The following is a 5,906-nucleotide window of genomic DNA, read 5'->3' as shown; positions in this document are numbered from 1 at the left end:
ATACCCTGGGACATCCCAGTCGAACCCAAAGAATAGCCTCATTAGTTATTCACAATATGAGGAGAGATTCAAGAGGATGGATGAAGCAATCAGAAATATGAAATGTGTTAATGCCTCCCACAAAGAATTAGTAGCAAGAGAGCTCAGCTTAGTTCCAGACTTAGTTATTCCCCATGAATTCAAAATGACAGATTTTGAGAAATACAACGGCACCAGTTGTCCCCTAATCCACCTCAGAATAATTTGCAGAAAAATGGAATGATATTTAAGTTCTGATGATCTGTTAATTCACTCCTTCCATGATAGCCTCATTGGCCCAACAGTAGTATGGTACAATCAGTTGACCCAAGAACAGATCAAGAGATGGGTTGATTTAGCTGATGTATTTTTGGGATAATATCGGTATGTTAAAGGCTTGTCTCCAACACGTATGAATCTTCAAGGAGTAAAGAAGAAAGCCAATGAAAGGTTTCAAGAATATGCCTTAAGATGGAGAGGAGTGGCAGCACAAGTTCAACCTCTCATGTTAGAAAAAGATATATCACGTATGTTTCGTGATTCCCTTCCCGCTCCTTTCTTCGAGTTAATGCAGACAAATCCGATGAAAGAATTCGAGAATCTTGTGACAAGTGGAGAATTAATTGAGAATATAATCAGCGAAGAAAACTCAAAAGACACATCCAAGAGCCCGAAGGATCAGAAAGTGAAAGCTGATGATGTGAATGAATGTAGCATCCATAGTCCCCGCAATTGCAAAAGAAAAAGAGCAAGTAGTTGTTCGGATCGACCAAAGAAAGTCACACGATCAAGAAATACTTTGGAAGTGTTCCAAACTTCCATTTCAGACTTATACCCTCATTTGATTAAGGGTCAATACATCACACCAAGACCAATGAAAATGCCACCAAACCCTTCTGCTCATAGTTATGATGAAGGTAGTGTTTGTGATTTCCACTTGGGGGTATTTGGGCATTCCACGGGCAATTGTATGCTATTGTTAAAAGAAATAAAGATGCTTGTTGACAAAGGAGTCTTGAAATAAGAAATGATCAAGAAATGGGGGGCAAATAAGGATGAAAATCCCGGACCAAGCACACACCCAACATTAGAGAAGTAATGATGAATAAACAAGTGGAAGTTTTTATCTACCACTGTAGTACCTTTCATTTTCAGCATCTTGTTTAAACTTGTCTTTTGTTCATTTTTCTGCTTTTGTGCAATAAATAAATTTATGTTGCTTTTATGGTTATGAGAAAGGAATCAAATTTTAATTTTGAAATTTTTTAGTATCAAGTAGATTAAATATTCTTTTAATTTTTCAAGAGTTAAAGATCTTTGGCAAATGATAAAATTATATCTTTCCATATCCCATCCAACGCCAATTACTTGATCCCTACAAAACCAAATCCTGACACTACATTTATCTGAGATTCTGAAGAAATGTCTCTACCTGTTTTTGAGACAACAACTCTAGATGTTTACCTTCTTAGGTAGAGTTGATTGGTTTATGATACTATCTTCCATCACATATACGACTTCAAAAGTCACACATTTGTCCTTCCAAATATAAAACCATCATAAACCAAATGACCTCAAAAGAACCAAACTTTCAATTATCCGTGAATCTTCCTGCAAGAATAGATGAGATGAGGCATTATGGACCAACTTATCGAAGATAATTTCGAGTGATTGGGGCATACTCAAAGAAGAAGAAAAAAAGGATTGATTTAAATAAATATATCATGCATTAATTACATTGTTTTCATGTAAATAAAGTTAATCTTGGATATTCATTCCCCTGGAGATACCTCTTTTTACAAAGACTTATATATATGAGATGACTGAACTTTGCGATCAAGCATACAAACTCAGTGACATATCGCCAAAAGATGAATGGGGCAGTTGAAGGATCAAATAAGAACATTAAGAGGATCATTACAAAGATCACTGAAATTTACAAGGATTGGCACGAGAAGCTACCTTTTGCCTTATATACATGTCGAAATACTGTTTGAACATTACTAGGCAACACCTTATTGTTCAGTATTACCAATTTGAGAGCCCATCACTTTGTATCTTGAAGGAGCTAAAATTGGAGGAGGCTAAAGGGATCCAAGCTCGATTTGATCAATTAAACCTTATTGATGAGAAGAGATTGAAAGCTATTTACCATGGGCAGATGCATCAGAAACAGATGATGAAAGATCACAACAAGAAAGTACATCCGAGAGAGTTCCAAGAGGGTGATCTAGTGTTTAAAAAAATCTTGCCTATACATAAAGATTTCTATGGGAAATGGATGCCTAATTAGAAAGGGTCATATGTTGTAAAAAAATGGGCCTTTTCCAGAAAAGCAATGATTTTGGCAGAAATGGATGGGAAAGTTCTGAGAAACCAAATAAACTCAGATTCTGTCAAGAAATATTATACTTGAAGAAGAAAAAAAAGAAAAAAATGGAAAAACGAAAAAAATTAAATCAAAATAAGCGACTCATAGAGCCTCAAGTTACAAGATTGATCAAGTACAATTAGTTCAAAGATTCATATTCAACAAGAAGCACAAGAAATACTGAGATGAATGAATCTTATGGAAAAATCCCCAGCAAAACAGATCCAAGTCAAGCAAAGTAAGATTGAAGGCATCTAATTAAAAGAGAATATCTTCAGAATTCATTCCGCCTCTCAAGATTGATTTTTATTTGTAAAAATTGGTTTTTAAAATCTTTAATGCATGATATGAAAAATAATAAAAGAGGGGTTCAAGATGTAAATTTTGAATAACATCTTGAAACCAAAGGAGAATTTGAGTTGAAAACCTTTAAAGGCGACACGAATATTGAATGGTGCAACAACGACATAAGAGATGATCTTAAGCTCTTAATGAAGCACCACACATCCCAAAGACGTTCCTGAGAGTCTGGAAACAATAAGTGTCTCTACGAGATGAGCATAACAACGAGAAGTATCTCTACCAGATAAGCATAACAATCATTTCTTCAAATTAATGGAAACCCAAAGAGACATATATGTTGGACTAACCTGAGAGACCTTACTTTACCAGAATCAACCTACACCTTAAATCAGTCAATAATTTTGACACTTGCCATAGGACTATGATTTTTGAATGATTTAAAAGAGTAGTTGATTTATTTGATATTCATTAATTTCATGTCTTATGATTTAATTCTATTGTGAACATGTAAAGGGAAATACTTTACAAAATTCTGTCATTCTTCAATAAAGAAATGAGAAAAAAAAATCAAACAGGACAATCTCAAATGAGGAAGGTCCTTAAAGTAAATTGTTGCCTATTCTACTTCTATTGTAGAAAAAGAAATTGATGCCAAAAAGATGAAGCATTTCACATTCTTGAAGTCAAGGGGTCTGAGAGTCCAGAAAATCCGGAGAATTGAACTTGTGACGCTCTCCTGTGACATTATTAGCAATTCATCAAGAAAGATTATCACTTATCTCATGATGAGGGCGATAAGCATCACCAGACAAATTATTTTCCTCAGCCATCAATCCATGTTCTCTAGAAGATTACATCACAGATCTATAAATCCCATTAAGTGTGTTATGGGAATGAACAATCAACACCTGCACTCTGGTTATACCGTGATACTGGCTCAAGTCTTGATATCATGGATGCTTCTTCCATGTCGATCATTTTCTTTGTCAAGATTATATCCATATTGTCCTTCAGAAGATTGATGAACTTGAAATTAAGAGCTTATATGCACAGAGTAAGACATTGGAACTGATTCTACCCTTGTAGGCCTTTCATATTGGGTAACATTGATGACAGAATTCCAAAAGTAAAGATAACCAGTTTTACTATCAACCAAACTTTCCCATGGTTTGGGAAGAGTAGGATATGGAGGTATGTATCTTGAAGCAGTAGAAGAGGCAAACACTTTAGCAATCAATGCAAGAAAAGGCACCAACAAAATCCTTGATTTCATCCCGGTGATGTTTATTTGTTCCGGTAAGGTTGTTACATTGGATGCCACTGACAACAAGGTTGAATTCGCCAAATCTACTCATTAATTGCTCCAACCAATCAACATTCAGTTCTTGCGCATCTGTTTTCAAAGGTATGCCAAAATAGTAGAAGGCAACCTCTGTATCACTGATCCCAGAGAAAATAGATAGGACATTGATACCACCGGGGAACATGTCTCTAGCAAATCCTCCTCATTGTGTATGGTTTTTAGGGAAACCTAGAAGCATTTTCACCTCATCAGGTTCAAGTGGAACAACTTTATTCCTTCCAACCCAAACCAGATTTTATTTTCGGCACTCATCAAGAACATACTTCTGGACACTTGAAGGTGGCTCATCGTCATAAGCTTCAAGAGCCTTACGGATCCTTTCTGTCAATTTAGCACTTCTTGTACATGTTTGTAAACAGTTCAACTTTATTATTGGATTCCAAGAAGGCCATAATTTTTTTTGTCAATGGAAAAGCATCATGTATGGTGCGTAGAGGAAGCGGAATAAGAGGAAATCTGATCTCAATTGACAGATCATGAATATAACCCCTTTTCCGTGCAACAGCACAAAAATAATTTGAATCTATATATTCTAGTCTAATCGTATAAGTATTGTGACATTTAGGTCCAAACACCAACTGAAGCAAGTGTCATGTTCTCGTAGTAGAAATAAAGAGGCCCCATAACATATTATGGAAGTATTCTTTGAGTTATCTGATATGGTTTGGTATGAACCCCAAAACCAATCATTAGATTTGGAAGATGAACTGCATAATTATCTTCATTAGGAAGCTTTTTTCAAGCTTCCTCTACTTCTTCTTTTTCAAAAATCATAGCCTGAGTTTCACCTTTCTTATAATTGGGGTCATTGCATAATGGCTTCCTATCTTCTACCGGTAGAAGTGTGTCAGCAACCTTAGCCATTTGAGCAACACATATAAAATCTGTCAACTCAGCAATTGATGAATCCAGACGACATCTCTCCATGGCTATTAAAGCCTCAGCCTCTGAGTATGCCATTTTTTTCAAGTATAACAGTTTATTCTCCTCATCAGAATCAGAATTCAGGATTTCCTCGGTATCAGAAGAACTATCAATATCTATGAAATCATCTTGAAAGATCGCTTCATAATCAGATGAGTAGTTATCAGAATCAACATGTTGCATGGAAAAGTATATTCCAGAAATAACCTTCACTGAAAACAAGGATCACTGTGTCGACCTGTAATGAATTACCAACCGACTTATACCGCTCTGTCCGACTAGACCCTCTAGATCCAGAAAATGTACACCTCATTTAGAAAAGGCACATATCTCAGATATTTCTGTCAGAATGATTGATTATTTCTTAAGTTCGTGATAACATGAAGAGAATTCCTCAGGTTGCATGACAAATGTTGTTTAGTGGCACCAGAATGAGAAAACATATTTGGGGTACGAATAAAGCCATAAGTACCCACCATAGTGCATTGTCAAAATTGGACCTTGTCAGGATCATGATATTCAAGTCAAACAGATGTTGAGAGCAATCCTTATAATTTAGAATGTGTGTCATTTTGAAGGCCCAATTCAGACAGATCCATCCAAGACATCTTGAAAGCCCATGTCAACCAGAAATAGAATGGTAGGGCATTTTGAAGGCTCATAGTAATATGAATATTTGGGCATTATTGGAGGCTCATCTCAGCAATAAGTAATGTTGAGCACACTTTTAACATCTGTATCAGCAAATGTTGGAGCATTTTAAAGGTTACTTCAGACAGATCCATGTGGGGCATTTTGAAGGGTCAGATTAACAAGAAGCAAATAATGGAGCATGCTGAAAGCCCATTTCAATCATAATCAGGAATATTGACACTTTTAACATTTGTATCAGCAAATGTTGGGGCATTTTAAAGGTTACTTCAGATA

This window comes from Hibiscus syriacus, unplaced genomic scaffold (genome assembly GCF_006381635.1).
Source record: "Hibiscus syriacus cultivar Baekdansim isolate YM2019G1 unplaced genomic scaffold, ASM638163v2 tig00009236_pilon, whole genome shotgun sequence".
In the NCBI taxonomy this organism is placed as follows: Eukaryota; Viridiplantae; Streptophyta; class Magnoliopsida; order Malvales; family Malvaceae; genus Hibiscus; species Hibiscus syriacus.
This window is presented reverse-complemented; position numbering follows the sequence as displayed.